The following is a 21179-nucleotide window of genomic DNA, read 5'->3' as shown; positions in this document are numbered from 1 at the left end:
TTTCCCAACTCAGCCTCCTCCACGGTTTGTCTACACCACTTTCTAAATACTTACACCTCAGATACCCCTAAAATCCCACAATCAGGGGCTGAAGAAGAGGACAGAGTTGTTATCAGGGAGCACAAGTAAGGACATAAAGACTTTTCCAGAAACTGCCAAATAGCAGCTAGCTGCTCTAGGGATACCTATGGGTGGACAGCACAAAAGATTAATAGCACTTTATAACTTGAGGACTCCCCTGTCAGTTGAGCATGTCACTTTACATCTCTGTGACTTTTTTCAACTTTTAGAATAGACAAATAATGAGACTTAATTACAACTATAGCATAGAATGTAAATATTATTAACCTTGACAAAATAAAGCAGGCTGGGAGACAGAATCAGGGAGAATGGGAATGGTATTTCCATACAACTTACAATGTGCAGAGTCAAAAGGCACTGCCTTAGATTAATGAGACAAGAAAAAGAAATAGAAAAAAAATGTTTACAGCTGGAGTTGCAGAGGTGATCAAGAGTAGAAGTGGAATAACAGGATTACAAATACATGTGGGGGGATAGTAGAGTAAACGAAATCATCATCCACAGTAATAGCAAGTCAACAGATAATGTCTTAGGTTGATAAATAAACTGAGGTGTAAACATTTTAGATAGAGGTATCCACCAAAAAAATTAAATAGCAGAAATCAGTAAACATTGCACATAACTCTGAAGCAGAATTAGGGGGTGAGGTGCAGCAGATAAGGTTGTTCTCTGTACTTAAAACAAACAAACAAAAACCAACAAGTATTACTTTGACTAAAAACACAAACTTAAAATGTTTAAATAGACAGTAAACAAAAGTAGCAAAACTTAGTTAAATGTAAATTGTTGATAACTTGGTTGCAAGTATTAATATAACTTTTTAGGAGAGTCTTCAAATAGAAAAGGCATTTGATAGAGAAAATTTTGAACTAAAAAGATTTTAACAAAACTAAGAGATGGAAAGAAAAAAATACAGAAAGACATCTTGTTTGGGTACGATGTTACACATACTATTTAATACTGGCGAATATTAATTTAAATCAGTTAAAAATTTAAGGGTATCCTCCAGCAAAATGAGCTGTTGAACTGCCAAATCACTAGAGCACTGGTTCTCTGCCTTACAAAATCTGATAAAATCTATTGAACTTCCACCAGAAAACCACGCACATAATAAAATTTTGCATTTGCCTTTAATGGAACTGATGAATAATGGATCCTCTCTTAAAATTTATTGACCCTCCTTATACCCCTCGATCTGTAATTCTTTGCTCTCCTGTTCTGAATTTCCAAAAGGAACCATTTATACTCACACTGTCTCTTCCCTCTCTTCCCAATTTCATTTGAGCCCACTCAAACAAGCCTTTTCCCCTCCACTCCGTGGAAACCATTTAGTGAAGCTCAACAGCTTCCACATCACCAAATGGCAAATATTCAGTCTTCTTACATAGCATCTCAGCAATATTTAACAAGTTGATCATTCCTTTCCTGAAACCTTGTCTTCACTTGGCTTCCAGAATACCACAATCCTCTGGTTTCTTCTTTGCACACACTCCCTAGGTGAACACATCTGGACCCACAGTGGAGACACGATCACTTCACTGACTTGCTGAACACTCTCATATTCGTATTTGGTCCAATCTTGACTTCTCTTGAATTTCATACTCACATAGCCAACTGCATACTCAAATTACTACCTGTATGTCTAACAGGCATCACCAATTCAGTATGTCCAGAAATCTTGGTTGCCATCCTCATCACCATCACCATGCCTTGTTAGGATATATAATTAAAATATTAGCATGGTAAGATCTAGGTATTTTTGTTTCTGCATTCAAATTCTTAACCATAAATACATACTACTTTATAATCAGAAAAATGTTGGAATAAATAACTATAAACAAAAAATGTGCCTTGGTTAAAAAGATAGTTCACATTTATTTTGATTGTCGTGAAATCTCCCAAAGATTGCCAATTACGTTTTCCCCCTTTAGATATTTCCTACAGTCATCAGCAGATAATTGGTTTGTCACTACATGGTTAAGTTGATGGGCTCTAAAACTTAGCAGATTCTTCACAATAAATTACTAAAGAATAAATTAAATTTTATAGAAACCTAAAATAAAAAGAAGACTTGGTGTTTAAAAAAAAAATGAGAGAACCCTGCTATAGGAAAATCAGGAGGAAAGACCCACCAAGTCAAGTCTAGCCATGTGAACAAGGGCAAATGTGCATGTGTGAAACTGAATAGATAGTCTAAGTAGGTAGCTCCCACCCTATCTGTCTCACGAAGCCATCTGAAAAATATGAAGTGTTAAACACACACACAGAATTATTAAGGACAACAGGAAATCAAGTTTTAGGTTATTTTAAGGCTACCAGCAGCCCAGGATAATCAGATTAACGCTCTACTGATATCATCAACTGTGTGATCTTCCATAAATTACCTGGCTTAACACTTCCTATAATAAAAATTCAGTTAAGCTTAATAAGGATCTCAAGATAAAATGAAAATATTAAAATTGCACAAGTCTGCCCAAAATAACAGCTAATTTCACAGATCTAAAGAATTTCCAATTAAAAAAGCACATTCATCCAGGATGACCCGCTTCTGTTACAGATAAGGAAACTAAAGGCTTGAGAAGGGCAATAATTTAAAAACTGAAAAAGTCTCTGCTCCCAGGTCCAAACATTACATTTCAATTCACGTTACATGACTCAAGTGGTATGTGGGGGAAGAACAGGTAAAACTGAGGAGGGATGGAAGAACAAGGAGTACAAGAAATACCCCAAGTATCCTGTGTGTGATGAGAATGAACACTATTAGACAAACAGATTAAATGGGCATTCATGGAACAACAAATTTCCCCGTATTAATCAATATTTGGTGAATTTCTTTCTCTTTTTTTTTTTTTTGAGACAGAGTCTCACTCTGTCACTCAGGCTGGAGTGCAGTGCCACAATCTTGGCTCACTGTAACACCTGCCTCCCAGGTTCAAGCGATTCTCATGCCTCAGCCTCCCAAGTAGCTGGGATTGCAAGCGAGCACCACCACGCCCAGATAATTTTCATATTTTTAGTAGAGACAGGGTTTCACCATGTTGGCCAGGCTGGTCTCGAACTCCTGACCTCAGGTGATCTGCCTGCCTCGCCCTCCCAAAGTACTGGGATTACAGGCGTGAGCCACCACACCCAGGTCTGGTGAATTAATTTCTAAATAACACTCACTAGATTATATAACCAATCTCATGCATCACTGAAAGGAATCTGACACTAAACTGTGCTCAACTTAAATCATCAAGGTCTATAGTTATACATACTACATATGGAAAACTAGAAGAAAAGAACGCTAGAAAGTATTTCACTACAAGTTACTTTCAATACAGAGGATTAAGCATCCATGTTCTATGTTCATAATGAAATAAAGATTCTTCATATGCCATCTTGTTTTTAAACTGTAAAAATTATAACCATAATTCGTATTCTTTAGGAGGCGAAAGCCCTAAAACTAGTTGATGGCCAAAATGACCCCCTGTAGGTTTAAGAGTTGACACACATAGTATGCATAGTAACTGAAAAGATAAAATAAACAAAAAAAGTGCTCTTCAAATTCCTAACTATACACCAACTCACAATAAAATTGAGTCAAAGGGGGGGGGTGAGGGTGGGGAGAGGTGCTTAAGAGTATAAAAAGAATGTTAACCATCAGGGAAATACAAATCAAAACCACAATGAGATACCATCTCACACCAGTTAGAATGGTAATCATTAAAAAGTCAGGAAACAACAGGTGCTGGAGAGGATGTGGAGAAATAGGAACACTTTTACACTGTTGGTGGGACTGTAAACTAGTTCAACCCTTGTGGAAGTCAGTGTGGCGATTCCTCAGGGATCTAGAACTAGAAATTCCATTCGACCCAGCCATCCCATTACTGGGTATATACCCAAAGGACTATAAATCATGCTTCTATAAAGACACATGCACACGTTATGTTTATTGCGGCATTATTCACAATAGCAAAGACTTGGAACCAACCCAAATATCCAACAATGATAGACTGGATTAAGAACATGTGGCACATATACACCATGGAATACTATGCAGCCATAAAAAATGATGAGTTCATGTCCTTTGTAGGGACATGGATGAAATTGAAAATCATCATTCTCAGTAAACTATCGCAAGAACAAAAAACCAAACACCACATATTCTCACTCATAGGTGGGAATTGAACAATGAGAACACATGGACACAGGAAGGGGAACATCACACTTCGGGGACTGTTGTGGGGTGGGGGGAGGGGGGAGGGATAGCATTGGGAGATACACCTAATGCTAGATGACGAGTTAGTGGGTGCAGCGCACCAGCATGGCACGTGTATACATATGTAACTTACCTGCATATTGCACACATGTACCATAAAACCTAAAGTATAATAATAATAATAATTAATTAAAAAAAAAGAATGTTAACAATTTTAATTAAATAAAACAGAAGTTACCGTACGGCAATCAGTATATCATATGAATCACAAATTTGAAACTGTTTTATTCAAGTAGAGATACTAAACTGAAATGCCTTATTTAAAAACAACCTAATCCACTAATCCCTAACAGCCACCGTAGGGCCACACTTTCTCAATATACATAGCTAAAACTAAAAACATAAGTCTATTTTTTACTGTTTACTTGGGAGTCAAAATAATCATTCCTAAAATGAGGATTTCCAAGCTACAGATTTTGCACCAGTGATCTCAGTAACTACTTTTCATTATATCATAACCACAAGATTCAGCCAAATAAGGAACAATTTGCAGCCTATAAATAAAGCTGAAATATATCTCAGTTTAAATAGCATTTGAGGAACTACTAAGTAGCTAAATACTATTGCATTTATCTGAGACAAAAATTATATTGGTAGTACAAGTCTTTCTAAATTCTATCCAAAAAAATAATACCAGTTCAGAAGCCTACTCTGGCCATTTATCACAGTCTATTTGTTACTCTCAAAAAGAAACAACCATTGAGCAATTACTTTTCATTTTGTAAATTTACAACACTCAAGTGTTCAGGATTTACATTATTTGTCTGCCTTTCACAGCACAGGAAGCACCCAAACTTGGGATTGAGAAGGAACAAGAATGAAATATAAAAGTGCTTTTACACAGTGACCATACTTGTAACAACACACACAGGTGTCCCCCTTATCTACAGGGGATACATTCCAAGAACCCCAGTGGATACCTGAAACTGCAGATAGTAACAAACCCTATATATATACTATGCTTTTTCATCAAGCACAGTAAGAGATTAACAATAATAAAATACAATAATTATAACCATATACTGTAATAAAAGTTATGTGAATGTGATGTTTGTCTCTTTCTCAAAATATCTGTTGTATTTAGTATTTTTGGACTTCATTTGACCACAGGTAACAAACTGCTGAAAGTGAAACAGTGGATGGGGAGCCTACTGTATTTCAAAATTGCTAAGAGAACAGATTTAAAGGTTCTCACCACACACACACACACACATATACACAAAGGTAAGAGAGGTAATGGACATGTTAATTAGCTTGATTTAATCTTTTTACAATGTACACATACAGCAAAACAGAAAAGTTAGGAGTACCACAAGAATACTGTATAAACTTAAGGTGGCATTAATTTTAAAGTCTGAAAAGAATGACGAATAAGCTAACCACGGGACAGCTTTCCCTTCGAGGAGGGGAATGAGTGTGTAGAAAAGGGAAGATGTTCCTGTTTGTACTTCTGATTCAAGAATTTGCATTCTAAAGACTCCTGACCTATCTAGCCAATGAACTAACAATTCTATCTGAGCCAGGCTGGCCTCAGCACTCAGTGCAAGCCATAGAGACCACAGGTGGGTGTGCACTATAGACTGAGGGACAGAGTAGTCCTCTTAGTATACACATAATCAGAAACTACAAAATATAATTATATGTTCTCCTCTCCCTGAAAGGACTTAGACAATGGCAGGGAACTTTCGAAATGTTTAAAGTATTGAAAAAAAAATTTATTTCTTCTATATATCTTTATTGGCAAAATTGGCATTTTCAATTTTTAAATAATTTTTACATACACCATCGATTTGATTTGATTGTAAAAGTGCTACTTGATCATAGAAGGAAATGGCATATAAAAGGAAAAAAAGTCACCTAAAATCCCAAATCCAAAGACAAGCACATTTTCTTTTTCTCCTCCAATGTCTGTATCTAAGTGTAATGGTGCCAGAACTAGTAGACAAGGATGTCACTGTTAACTGCACAACGCCATTCACCCTCTCACTTTCTAACCAAACCCTGACTGTGCTCACGTATCTACTCTCAACCCGAGGCCATCAACTTCCGAGGAAGTAGACCCCAGCCACAACCTAAGATGAATCACGATCCATTTATGCCAATCACAGTGGTGCTATTCCCCTTGACCTTGACTCATTTAGGCACTGGCTTGTGTGCAATGCTGACCTATGAAGAGAGGAGAGAGGGACAAGGTAGCATCTACTATGAGACTTGAGGGAAAAACTTTTCTCACTGATAGAAACAACCTAGGAAAAAAAAAAAAAAAGTGTGTCTTCCTCCAGGAAACTTAAGTCATATTTTCTTGACACTTGAACTTGTGGCAGCCATCTTGCAACCATAAGAGGAAATTGCCAAGGACAAAACAACGACGTTGCCTCATCTTCAACCTTTTTTCCAGGTATTTAAAAAACGTGGATTTTTAAATACACACACACACACACACACACACACTCTTCCCGACCCAACTTCTCCCTACTAAAATCTATTTCTCTCTACTCTTATTCACAGCTAAGCTTCTCAAATTCAGTTGATACAAGTTGTTTCCTCCACTAACCTATGCATTCACCATAAAACATCCCTAAGGCTTTCTTGATTTCCCAAAACGTGGGCTTCTAATAGTCTATGGTTCCACAGCACATTTTACATGTTGCTACTATAGCATGCTATGGGAATGGTTTGCCTGTCTATTAGACTGTAACTTCTGAAAACTTCATTATTGCCAATATCTGGAAACGTTCCTGGCTTATAAAAGCCTAAACATTTGTTTCATAAGTTAAATGTAAACCAAATGCCTAACATGTAGGAATGCCAAAAATACTGAAATGAATTTAGCAACCCTACTGTCCACATACACTGGAAGTTAAGCATGTGTTTGTGTGAGTTGGGGGAGAACAACAGCAGGAACAGGGAGAAAAGAGAACAAAGTGCCTTAGCCTTGAACCTTAAAAACACAGTTTTTCCTCACTCTTCAGAGATTAGAGAGCTGTTCCAAGCTAATTCAACAAAAAAGAAGAGGCTGTTTCCACACTGTCATCTGAGAAGCAGTGGTAGGATAGCTCTCTAGAATCTCAGCTCCTCTGCTATTTGTGACCACTGTTACCAACCTGCTCAGAGAAGAAAAGGTGGCCCAGCCTTTCTGGGGTCTGGAAAAAGACAAACTAGTCCAAAGACAGGAAGCCCTCAGAGACAAAATACACTTTTTAGAAATCTAAAAAAAAAATACCTATAGTTTGAATAGTACTTGTGACAGTCTTTTACCACAAAAAGACAACGAAGTAGGGAAAGTTAATCGTAATTACATGCTCATCCCCAAGTAGCATTTCCTTTGACTTCTCTGGACGACAACTGAAACTGAAGGCATGCCAGCAAAGAACCCGAGTGAGCTGGGCAAAATGCTTTCTACTTCAACAGTCTTTTGCTAATGTGAAAGAAAAAAAAAACAAGATTACAAGAGCCAAAAGCTTTTTTTTTTCTTACCTCTTTTAACCCGAATTATGACTCTTACCTAGGGGAGTACCCAGAGCCAGGCTGAGAATACACCTCAGAAAAACAGTCGATAAAGAGACATCAGGTACACTGGAAATTGAAGAGGCCTGGGCCAAGATCAGACAACCACTGTACATTTTTAAAAATAATATTTAAATATAAAATACACATTAATGAAATTACAACCTAATAAATTTATTCAATCTTTTATAGCCACACATTTTATAACAAACTGTCTGATGGATGAGCAACTGCACTAATTTAGCTGACTTCCAAAAGACGCTGGCAAACTTTAGAAAATGAATAAGGCATTAAGCATAGGAAGATATCAGTAAAGAGTAAGTTGGGTGGATAGTCGCCCTATTTCTTCAATAGGATCCTGAGGAGTTCACCTCCTTAGGACAAAAACACCTCCCCAGGGTCCTGGAGGCAGACAATCAATAAAAAGAAGAGATAACTGGAAAAAAGGTGTGTAGGAGGAAGGAGGGACATTTCCCTTACTATACTATTTACTCTACAGCCTTGGAGGTAGGCTATTATTAATGTCCAGGCTACAAAGGAATTGAAAACCTTTTTTAGTGTAATTCCACTTTAATGAGGGATGGGGAAGTAGAGTGCAACTGTCCAGTATGACTGATCTGATCTAAAAAATGATAAATTTAAAAAGTGAAAATAACTTTACCTGAAAGAAACCAGGAATAATTGGGGGCCAGGCACAGTGGCTCATGCCTGTGATCTCAGCACTTTGGGAGGCCAAGGCGGGTGGATTGCTTGAGGTCAGGAGTTCGAGACCAGCCTGGCCAACATGGTGAAAACCATCTCTACTAAAACACAAAAATTAGCTGGGCATGGTGGGGGGTGCCCCGTAATTCCAGCTACTACGGAGGCTGAGGCAGAAGAATTGCTTGAACCCAAGAGGCGGAGGTTGCAGTGAGCCAAGATCGCGCCACTGCACTCCAGCCTGGGCGACAGAGTGATATTCTCAAAAAAAAAAAAAAAAAAAACAAACTGGGAATAATTAGTTTATTACAAAAATATTAGTTTGAACGATGACTTTCCTAAGGCATTGCGAAAAGTGTTTACATTTATTTTTCAAATAACATGATCTGCACAAAATTTCAGCTGCATTAATGTAACATTTTCTAAATTGTGCCCGTACTGAGAAAGGAACCAGCTGCCAGCCAATTTCACTGCATGCCCACTGTGCTCCTGCACTGGTCATTAACAACCAAGATTCTGGCTACCACTATTTCTTCTTCATGTTTGCTTCAGGGCAGTTTTTTATTATCCTATGAATATTTTCTAACCTGTCCCTGATCCTAAATAAAACAAAGAACCTGTTCTAGAGGAGTGACATTCAAAGTATTAGACATATAAGACATTTAACATCTAGAAAACCAAATTACATTTTGCTCAATTCAATTCTAAGCCAATTATGGGTAAAAATAAGTCACAAGACAAGTTTTATATCTACCTTAGGAGATGAACTAGAATTACTTAATTCCAGCTGCCTTCTCAATAATCACACCAATGATAAAAACAGAAAGTAGAAAGCTAAATAATCAAAAGAATTTCAACTCAGTGCACACTTACAAGGTACCACACACACGATGTTCTCTCCTTCAATCTGTTAAACATTCCCAAGTTTCAAAACCACAGAACTAGAATGAACGCATATCATACCACCCAGTTCAGCAACCAACAGTTTATTAAAGAAACACAGCCAAGGCACATTCAGAGTGCCATAGGAGATAAAATAGAAAGACACAGATTCTCACCATCAGGAAACTTACACTCTGGCTGAAAGAATGTCAAAATAACACAACCTTTCTGAATTACTAACAGGTACAAAAAGCTATACGATAAATATATCCATTGTATTCATATCCATTTCATGGATAATTTTTCTGTATTAGTATAGGCACATCATCTAAAGAAAACATAATACTTAGAAGAAACTAATTAGCATACAAATTTACATTCTAAATGTTTCCAACAAACTGGATAGGGCCCAGGAATATGTACAGAGAAACTAGTTCTGTTCTGGTATTAACAAGAAGGGAGGGGTGGACAGGTTACTAAAGCTGCCAGGCCACAATGTCAACTACAACGTGGAAAAAACTAGCCAAAGAATGGCAAGTGTTTTTATTTCGTAAAAGCCAGTTTCAATTAACTGGTTAGTGACTACCTCAAGCACTCCGCTGAGACTAAGATTCCTTTAAGTAAAAAGCTATGTCCTGTGTTCCTTGCCCTCAGAAGTTGGATGTATGTTTGAGATGGTGTTACTGACTTAACATAAGAGTGTTCCCCGGGTTGTTTTTCCAGTCTCACTTGTGATCAATGGCGGCAATTCAGCTCTCAACAGCTACAAAACACTACTGTGTAACTAAGTACTTCCCTGATTCTGAACAACAGATAACACCTAACACTTATTGATGTTTCTTATAAAGCTGGCACTGTTCTAACCACTTACCCCGTATTAACGCATATAATCCTCACAACAACCTCTCTGATATAGATTCTACTATCACCAGCCCTGTTTTACAGAGGAAACAATGAGGCACTAGTTACCAGGTAGAAGAGCTTGCCCAAGGCTTTAAAGTGGGTGACACAACCACAACCTGACCTTAAGCAGTCTGGCTCCAGATCTACTTTTAACCATTCTGCTTACTGCTTCTTTGTCAACTGTACAGTGATCAAACCCAGACTTCAGTTATGTTAGTGCACTGTGTAAGCCAGGTGGTAGGGCTTCAGGCTAGTGTAAGTCAATGTTTTATCTGCAGTCCTGAAATGTTCCCTCCAAGGGGCACGGATTCTGGCGAATTGCATTCAAATTACCCATACCTTGGCCATCGGTACATTACCACATTTGACATGTATTTTAAATCAAAACAATCTCAAAAATCATCGTTCCACCACATAAAATAAACCCTCTGTTTAGAATGCTCAGGGTATGCAGGTTTTAGGGTTAAGACAATTCTCTCATTAACGGAACATTAGTCAGAAAATTAGAAGGGAGGTGGTGATTCCTAAAACATAAGTCATGGAGAGATCAGCACTATGAAGAGAAAATCTGACAAGTGGTAATTTTAACGGGCTTTGTAACTGTTATTCTGAGCATCATCTCTCACAGTACAGGTGTGTAGAAGACACATGGCACATGAGATTTAACTGAATGGTAAATACTAACCACCCTTACCGCCGCCACCCGCCCCCAGCACTAGTAGGAGGTTGATATTCTGAATAAATGCCACTTCCCAAGGGATTCACTGAATATGTCATCTTATTAATCTTCATTGAGAAGGTAAGCTTGGCAAAAAAAAAAAAAAGACTTCAAGGAGTAACAGTACAAAGTAATTTTTACATATGATATACATATTACACTCCAATGTGTAGATTATCTTCAAGTATTTCCACTGCACCCTTTTACACATCACTGCACTTCAGATCACATACATTAAACAAACCAACCACTGGGCTTATCTCCAAATTCAAAATACAGGTTATCAAATGAAAGTCTGTATTTTTTGTATTTCCATCCCCAATATCAACAATGTAACAAGAAATTTACACTCAAGCTTCTAAAGTAAAATATACAGACAATAGAACTACCTATAAAATAAAACTTAAACGGAATATTAACAGTCTGAAAGAACTCTTAGGAGGAAACCATAAGTTAAAAGAAAAAGCATTCCGGTGGTTGAAAGAATGTTATTGACAGTGGTTAACAGGCTATGTTCCCCCAGGAACAAAGGGGTGGAGGACATGCACGCGCATTATATAATATGAATGCACTATTGTTAGTCTGCATCTTTAAGCTTAATGTCTTTCTTATATTAAAGTTTTTAGAAGTTTTAATATATTCTTTCCAAATGAACCTCCTTGCACCCCACCTTGGAGGCCCTAATACTTACAAAATTCATGATTTCTAATCTCCTCTAGTCCCAGACTTAAAGGAACAAAATAAATCGTTTTTCCTAATACAAAATATTTTAAATGAACTACCATTAATAGGAATCATCATTTTTTTCACCAAAGGGCCAAATTCCCAGCTCTACATTTCCCATTCCTAAACTTTGTTTACAATGAGGACTCATATAAATATTTGGGTTGTGTGCTCCTTTTTAAAGCAAGAAGCAATGACACCAGGTGTAAAGGCAGTAGTGTCATATAATCAAGACAATGAGACAGGTATTTATGGTTGGCCATTCATTAAACAGCTCTTTCGAGACTTGACCCAGTGAGACCTATTAACTCCACCCATATTGTGCTTACCCTCCTCTGACTCCTGAAACTTCTTGTGTATGCATGAAAAGCCAAGGGCCATGAGAAACAGCAAGTCCCCTCTGTGTACTCATAACCAAATTTTTATGACGCACAAATTAAGCTCACTGCTTGAAACTTATAGACCACATAACAAAAACCACAAAAAGGAAGCTAAGTCCAGTAAGAGCAGTAAATATTTTTGTTACAATATTTTTTATTGGGTTACCCCTAGCTGCAAATTTCTTCCCCAGTTTTAGCTCTCTCCAGCGCAAATTTATTCTCAGACAGCAGGTCACGAGGCTCCGCCTTTAAACCCGCCTCAGTGCTATTGGCCACTACCTAAGAGTGCTCTTCCACTTCACCCACTGATAACCTGTATCAAAACAACCCCAGCTGGGTCCCCTTCAGCCTTCTGAAGCAACCCCTCTAGAGCGCTCTTTGGCCTTTTATAGTGGAGGCATGTGATGAGAGCATTTGCACCAGCTGTTTCTAATTACCTCTCAAGCTGGGGCGAATGACTCAGCAACCCAACTTTTTAAAGAGTCATCCTACCTTGTTAACCAACCAACATACCGAACAATAGTAAACCACTTGACAGAACCATAAGTTAAACAACAATACAAGAATCACTACACCAAAGTCAACCTACTCCAAGCTGACTCACCGGGAGCCTTTCTTCCCTAGGCTTCTTTAAGATGTCCAAAGGCAGAAGTGGCAAGTGCCTTCAAGCCCAGCTCAGCCCAGCCCTTGCACCACTACCCAAAGACCAGGAAGAAGTAAGCCGGCCTCTTCCCATTTCTCTGCTTGACTATGTGAAGCGCTCAAGTGCTCTGCCACTAACACATCTGGGATTTCCGCCCTTTATCCTTCTGAACTGCATTCAATGCAAACCCTCTGATGTAAAGGGTGTTCAAATACATGACCAAATTCCCATAGCATTCTCCATGGGTAACAGTCCCTACCCCTACACAATTCTCTAAAAAGCAAAGCATCCTACAAAACATTCTTTGTTCCTCCAAGCATGACACTGTAGCTCGTTTTCCCCCATACACGTTCTTTCACAATTACTACTATACTTTACCTGGAATCAGCACAAGTTTAACGCAGAAGCCTCACTCCATAAAAGCATTCCGCACAATTCTACTCAATGACACGAAACTGCCGTGTAAGAATGAGAAAGCAACGGCACTCCTGTTACATTACACGAGCACAAAGCTGGTGTCTCCAGAATCAACGCCCACTCTCACCATATTGTGCGAGGCTTAATTACAACGCGTGGGCAAAACTCCAACAAAGGGAGTCCTGGGATCTCCGGTCCCCAAAACCAGTCTTCGCTAAATCCAGCTCAGCACGGTGGCCTTCTCTCCCCAGCCACAAACTCGGCTTTTCTTACGCGATCCCACGCGCGACAGGCACCGGGCTGAGTAGACGCGAGGCTGGGCATGCGGTGGGAGGCAGCGGAGGACAATACGGGGCCCAAGCCGCGAGGGCGGTGCTGATGTGTCACAGCCCGGGCGGGCCGCGGGCGAGGGGCCGGGCTGGCGCCCGAGGGCGGGGAGAGGGGTGGGGCAGGGACCCCGCGGCCCCCAACCCCCGCCCGCCCCGGGTAAAGTACGGCGCGCGCGGGTAAACAACAGCTCCGGCAGTGCAGGGGGTTCGGCCGCCGACGGGACGCCCCTTCCGGCGTCGCGGCCACTTCCAGGATCCCGGCCGCCGGCGCCCCCCGCGGGCCCCGCTACGTGCCCCCCGCGCCCCGCCCAGCCCAGAAAGAGCAGCCCCCGGTCCGCCCGCGCCTTCCCCGGACCTGTCCGCGGGCCTCCCCTCACAGGCCCGCGGCCCTGACCGCGCCAACCCTCCCGGAGAAAGGCCGGCGGGATGGCCGAGCCACTCACCAGAGCTGAGGCGCGGCGCGGCCCGACTGACTGCAGCGAGAGCGCCCGGCGGGCGGCGAGGGCAGCGGTCAGGTGACTCACTCCTTCCGCGCGGCCAGCCGCCCCCTCCCTTCTGCGCCGCTCTGCTGCCGCCACCTCGCGGCGCCAAAACCCCGCCCGCCCGCTGAAGGCCCCGCCCCCGGCGCCGAAGCCCCGCCCTGCCGCCCTCGAAGCCTCTGTCAGCGAACGAGCGAGCGCAATAGCGCGGGCGGGGGTCGCCGCGGCCGGAAGCCCACGCGAGGGGTTGCAGGGACGGGTCGTAAGGGGCGGGGCGGGCCTCGGGGAGGCGGCGGTGGGGTCCCCGGACCTCCGCGCGTGGCACAGCCCGCAGCCTGAACTGACTCCCACTCGAGGACCACCTCTCCTTTCCCGTCTGAGGGCAGAACGGAAAGGCCGAGCGCCTCCTCGCCTCTGGAGCTGCAGGACGCCCTGATTCAGCCGAGTCGCCGCGTGCCCGGGTGCCCGCGGACAGCAGGAGAGAGGACGGGCGCTGGCCCCACAGGGGTCGCTTTACCCCCTGAAGAGCTCCTCGCTGCCTGCCCTGGGGGTGGCGGGCGTCCAGGTTCACAGGGTACTTGAGCTTGCTGGGGTGGGGGGCGGTGTATCAAGTGCGTCCACGGTTTTGTGGAGCGCGTCTAGCAGTTGCTCTACTTCTTACTGACAATGAAACAAGGGCGCCTACGACAGGTGTTCCCTTTTCGCTGTCGCTGCCAGGAAGCTTCCAGCCAGGTTCAGCACCCAGTGGTGTCAGCCGGCCCGTCTCGAGCCTTGGTTCCGCTGTCATCTTCTGGTGCATATTCTGGTGTTTATCCAACTGTCCGTTTTGAAATTATGTTCCCAATCCATTTAACACCTCTGGAGTTCAAAGCACTGGCTGTCAGCGGAGCGGGATGCACGCGCAGCGGAGGGGACTGTGCACGCCAACCCCACGAGGGTTCCTGCGGAGATGACACGGACCTTGAGGTCTGAAGCCAAAGGACGATCTGTGTGAAGGGATTTTATTGTTAGCTTTGGAGCCAGCAACAAGAAGACAGCCCTGGAGTTCCCGGGGCAAAAAGGATACCAAGATAATAATTCAGGTATTATGACTAACATGACTGCATTTGCACCCACAGGCTGTGGGACTTGGGGACATTCGAGTTACATCCAAAATACAGGAGAAAATCACACAAGTGAAGTTGGATGGGAGTGCGAGGGATGAAGTGATACATTATGACCTAGAATTAGGGGAGGCTTCCTGGAGCAGGTGACATTTGCATTGGGTCTTAATTGGGAAGAGTGGAACCCAGCAGTCTAGACAGGGTCCCGAGGTAGGAGGTACCTCGTATCCCAGGCTGCCTCAGTTCATGGTGAGAGTGTAGATATTTAGTGAAACAGGAGGAAAGGACACTTGGAAATACACCACGAAAGAAGGATTGAAGTTCTTACAGGACACTTGGAAACACACCACAAAAGAAGGTTTGAAGTTCTTACAGGACACTTGGAAACACACCACAAAAGAAGGATTGAAGTTCTTACAGACACATGGGAGTGTCCGAGGCTTTATTCTCCTTCCACCTTGAGCCAGTGGAATTGCAGTCTCTTTTTTCTACACCTATGCAGTTTTTTCTAGGGGAAGATCAGACCCTCCTCTTTGGGAGGAACTGTTGCTTCTTTAGATAATAGCAGTGACATTTTCTAGCCTGAAAATTATGATGTATGCCCTGATAGGTTTAATTATTTGAGAAGTTCTCACAAAGGTATACAGATGTGCTAAGAGTATCAAGTCAAGTGAGTGACTCTCAAGCTTCATTATGGGTAAGAATATCTGGTTTGCTTGTTAAAATGCAGATTCCAGCCGGGAGCAGTGGCTCATGCCTGTAATCCCAGCACTTTCGGAGGCCAAGGCGAGCGGATCACGAGGTCAGAAGATCGACATGGTGAAACCCTGTTTCTACTAAACCCCAACATGGTGAAACCCCGTTTCTACTAAAATACAAAAAATTAGCCAGGCATGATGGTGCGCGCCTGTAGTCCCAGCCGCTCGGGAGGCTGACACAGGGGAATCGCCTGAACCTGGGCGGTGGAGGTTGCAGTGAGCTGAGATCGCGCCACTGCACCCCAGCCTGGCAACAGAGCAAAACTCCGTCTCAAAAAAAAAAAAAACAACAACAACGCAGATTCCTGGGTCCCACCCCCAAAAGATTCTAATTTTGTAGATCTGAGTAGGACCTAAATATCTGCATTTTTAATACTGAAGCATGTGGTCTTCAAGCTTATGGCCTGTAGTAGGGACAGGACAAAAAATGAAACTGGAGAATGAAATGAAACCGAGTCAGTATGAGAAGGGCCTCATGCACAGCACCTGGAGTTTGGACTTTATCCCGTGGTCTGCAATAAGTGAGTGGAGGTTTCTAAGTCATGTGGTTATTTTTAAAAGCTAATTCTAGTATTGAGAAGGAATGGGAGTGGAAACAGTAGGTTGAATGAAGGAATGAACAAATGATGATGCAGTAAAATGCTCAGTAAAAGATGTGGCACTTTTTGTTTTCAGTATTCTCTTGCTTTGAACCAAAACCACTTAGAATGTATTTCTTTTAAAACCTGTATATCAGTATCAATATTCACAAACAACTGTATGTTCTGACCTATGTCTTCTGGACTTCCAGAGTTAGTATTAACATTATTAGCTGCCAAGCCAACAAAACCTTGAGTAATCCTGCGATGCTCAGAATCAAGAAAAGTGGCTACATCATTGGTCAACTTTGAAGAACATCAGCCTCAAGATCTTTTACACTAACTCATACGTTTATTAAAATCTATTACTAAAACAGATTTTTAAAAATTTTCTTGAGGTTATAATGAGACATAGTGCTTCTACCTAATTCCTATTGGCAAAAAAAATGTTGAGATTTGGGGACCAAGAAAAAAAATTCTGATTGCTTTTTTTTTTTTTTTTTTTGAGATGGTGTCTCTCTCTGTCATGCAGGCTGGAGTGCAGTGGCATGATTTCGTCTCACTGCAACCTCTGCCTCCCAGGTTCAAGCGATTCTCCTGCCCCAGCCTCCTGAGTAGCTGGAATTTCAGGCACCCACCACCAAGCCCAGCTAATTTTTGTATTTTTAGTAGAGACGGGGTTTCACCATGTTGGCCAGGCTGATCTCAAACTTCTGACCTCAAATGATCCACCTGCCTTGGCCTCCCAGAGTGCTGGGACTACAGACATGAGCCACCACTCCCAGCTGATTGCTTTCAATTGGTATTGATAATAGTTTGAAACTGGGACACGTAGCCTAGTCTTGGCAGTCTTTCTGCTCCTTAGCTCTGCTAGGTCCAAGTTCTTGTCTCACAACCAGGAAAAATTAGGCACACAGACACCGGAGAGTGAGTGGAGGGGAACTGATTAAGCGAAAGGAAAGCTCTCAGCAAAGAGCGAATGCTGGGAGCAGTTCCCCTACCCGAAAGTGGGAAAATCCCCTCTCATGTGGCTGAGCCTGGGGCTTTTATGCACTCAGAATGGGGAGTGCATACCGATTGGTTTGTGAGTTTGCAAAAAAAGGTTAAAGCAAAGACACCACTCAAAGGCAGGCACGACAGTGTAGAAAACCAATTAGAAAGGGTAGGTATACGTAAAACAGGTGAAGGGTGGAGATCAGAGGAAAGCGTGCCAAACAGGAAGACAAGTTCTCAATCTAGTCTGAGAATTTAACTTGTAGCTTGACTTTCAGGCTTTAAACCGTCTTCAGCTTGGAGGTGGGGTTTCACCGGGGACCTGCTCTACCTGCCTAGGCATTTAACTGTCTTCTGTTGCTGTCACTAGTAGCACAATATAAAGATTTTGTGCTACTGTGTCACAGTGATTTGCAATTAGTGTTTTTTTTGTCATGTAGTTTTGTTTTTAGTGCATTATTCTTTAGGAGAATTTATCCATGAAGCTTGGGTATCACAGCTTACTGCTATGTCCTTGATTTATACTTCTCATTGACTGTGAGAAGTGATGGCTGGTTTTTCTGCTGTGAGCAGGTTTGGTGATATACAATACTGTTCACAAGATGTTATATATGTGCATTGTCACATTTCTTTCAAAAATGATATTTCCAATTTTTCCAAATATTCATATCTTCTTTCTGGCCATCATACTGAATTTATTACCAAAATAAAATCTTATCATTAAATTAACTTTGAAAACAATTTAAATAACTATAAGCCATAGTTAGGGAATGATTTTTAATAGAACCTAGATATAAACACCATCATTTTCTCCTCTAATAGCAGGTTGTCTTGCCTGACTCTCAAAAATGAGGGAGCTAAATCATACAGATAGGTGACATATTCATGGCTATAAGGAGCACCATAGCATAATATTTGGACAGTAAGACATAATACATATCCTGAAAAAACTTTGATGTGTAGTCAGTGTAACCCTTGTCCCCTGTCCTCCTCCCTAACCTCAGGAAAGATCCACACATCCACATTTATTCCCTACCCACCTTTGGTTTTGAATCCTCATTTCCACAGATGCAACATGACATCTATAACCCCTACAAATCTGCATACCCCTCCAGCCTTCCCAGAACTTCATTCCCTCCATCTTCATTGCCTTAGCTCCTTTTGTCTTTAAGTATTCATTCACTAAGTCAAGAAAATATTGAAGGGAGGTGGGGCAAAAAAACTAGGCTTTAAACAGTGGGGGATTACCCAGATAAACACAAGTCTCCCCACTTGAAAAACTGCTCTTTGACACCTGTACCCTAAGATGTGATTATGGATTAAAGTCATAGCACCCCTGCCCCCCGGTTGGAAGGTTTTATGGAAAATGAGCGTATTTTATTAGAAGGCAATGAGAACTTCCTGGAGCAGATGAGTAAACACACCCTCATGTTTACCTGGTAACTGAAATCAAAGATGAGGTGTAGCCTCTGGTTTGAAATGTTACAAAATCTAAAATCAAGATAAAGGCAGAAAAATGAAAAGGAAATAGCCACTTTTGAAGCAGAAGAACTCAGTGGGACAGGGGCCAAATCAGTGAAAGAGGTGTTGCTCAGGTACCAGATTTAATGACAACCAAAGTGGCCCAAATATCCAAAAAAAATTGCGCTTCTGAAAACCAGTAGGAGGTTGCAGTGGACTAAAGATGGCCACAAAATTTTATCATTTTCCCCGTCAAGAATGGGAGTTTATTTTTCATCATCTTGAATCTGTACCTGTGACTGCATCACCAAGAAGACACTGAGAAGTGATGCTCTGCCAGTTCTAGTTCTAGTCTTTTAGAAGACTGTCAGCCTCAACTTCCTCTTTCTTCAAATGAGCTCTCTTGGGACACCCTCTCTCAGAACCAAACCACCATGCATGGGGCATGTGTGGCCTCTTCACTCAGGAGACCCAGCAGAGCAACCAGCCAGTACTGAGCATCAAGTGCCAGTCATGTGAATGAGCCATCTAGGATGTTCCTTGGTCAAGTCTATACAAAAGAACTTACCAGCTGAGCCCAGCCAACACATAGAATTATGAAATAATAAAATGATTATTGTTTAAAGTCATGAAATTTTGCAGTGCTTTTTTTCATATAGCAATAGATAACCAAAATCAAGATTAAATATCAGATGATTAAAATGGAGCATGAAAATGGAGTTAAATTTGTAAGAAGAACCACAACCCCAATGATCATGACTTAGAGGAAAGTTCAGTAAATAAAACAGAAAATATTGAAAAAGCCTGTTTCATTTTAAACCTGTGTCAAGCTCCTAGACCTAAAATGACACTTGAAATTGTCCTCCATTAGAATTCATTGTGCTACAAATTTTCTCTCATTTTGTTACATATATTTATATAAGGAAGTAGAGAAACTATTCTCTCATAAGCTAATGCTGCAAGGTGTTTTTATATATATTATATGTATATGTACATATATTTTTGATATTAGCATATATAATAGTTTATAACATTTAAATGTTTAAGTTTTATATAATATTTATGTTTATACATTTATCACCATCTATACACACACGCAAATATATGTATACCCACGTATATACATACATATAAATGTTTGGGGATAGAAAGTGAGACCACCCCTCAGAATCTTGGATGTAGCCTGACTGCTCTGCACCCAACTGGGGAGGAGTGAGAGGAGAAGAAAGTAGAGTTCCAGCCAGAAAGGTGACAGAAGACTGCCCAAAGCTTCATGTAACCAATCCCTCAAGCCTGCAGAAAAGTTACTAAATGTTTGGTGCCTGCAGAGTCAGTGATGCTTATGCTTGGTACTGAATCAGAGACAGCACCTTCAGCCATAGTCACACGTCTTCAAAGGACAGAATAATCCAACCTGATAGCTTTCTTCTATGTATTTGTTGGTGTTTACACCAAGGATTGTAGCCTGCAGCTCTTGATCTTTTATTCTGAAACATTATGGAAGTAGTAAAGGCTACTCTATAACATACCTGTTTTAATAAATGTATTCTCAATTTTTTAATGCAAAACTGGCACAACCAAGAGAGGTGCCATATTTTGACTCATGTTTTTACTTCACCTCTTCATGTACCACTTCATTCAGTGTCCTCAATCAGGTTCTCATTCAGGTTCTCAATAGAGGCCAGTTTTGCACCCCCCCACCCCCTGCAGCAGGAGATATTGTTATGGGGTGGGTGGTACTAGCCTCTAGGAGGTAGAGGCGAGAGATGCTGCCAAACATTCTACAATGCACAGGACAGTACCCATGGATAAAATACTTTGTGAATAAGGATATGTTATTTGCCATTCAGAACAAACAATTATCTCGCCCAAGTTTCCACAGAGCCAAGGCTGAGAAACCCTGACCTAAAGATATTCATTCCCCAATATGAGAAATGTGTGTATACATTAAAAGAAAGTGTAAAGGAATAAAGGAACAAAGTGGAAATCAAAAAATGGAACCAGGAAAGAAGCTAAAACATATATTGCAAAACATGTATCTTTGATAAAGATGAGCTACAGATTTATCTGTAGCTTCCTGGCATCCAGGTAAAAAGATAAACCAGATAATTCAATCATGAGCTAACTGAGGTCTGAGTGGCCACCATGAGAAGAAGTACTGAACTCCTAGAGGAGAGACCATAGACACAGGTTGTCATCACAACAGCCTATTCCCTGGACTGAGGTGCCATACATAGGGAGCACTTTGGAAAGGGAGGAAAATG

At 41.3% G+C, this 21179-nt stretch overlaps 1 protein-coding gene and 1 long non-coding RNA gene across 13 annotated transcripts in view; one reads left to right on the top strand and one right to left on the bottom strand.

The window, feature by feature from the left end:
• BACH1 (BTB domain and CNC homolog 1) overlaps positions 1 to 14148 on the bottom strand; it is a 134093-nt gene extending 119945 nt beyond the window's left edge. For 5 of the 12 annotated variants that reach the window (XR_010138805.1, XR_008517495.2, XM_054542875.2 and 2 more), the window contains exon 1: positions 13987 to 14122. The gene's annotated coding sequence lies outside the window, so the exon portion shown is untranslated. The other 7 variants (XR_008517496.2, XM_009233866.3, XM_054542874.1 and 4 more) reach the window with 7 other exon arrangements.
• Positions 14096 to 19540, top strand: LOC129052446 (uncharacterized). Its single transcript, XR_008517497.2, has 2 exons — positions 14096 to 15104; positions 15856 to 19540. It is a non-coding gene; the product is annotated as an uncharacterized LOC129052446 (long non-coding RNA).
• Positions 19541 to 21179: the final 1639 nt, after the last annotated feature.

This window comes from Pongo abelii, chromosome 22 (assembly GCF_028885655.2).
Source record: "Pongo abelii isolate AG06213 chromosome 22, NHGRI_mPonAbe1-v2.0_pri, whole genome shotgun sequence".
NCBI lineage: Eukaryota > Metazoa > Chordata > Mammalia > Primates > Hominidae > Pongo > Pongo abelii.
The sequence above is the reverse complement of the archived record's forward strand: the minus strand, read 5'-3'. Positions and strand labels throughout refer to the sequence as shown.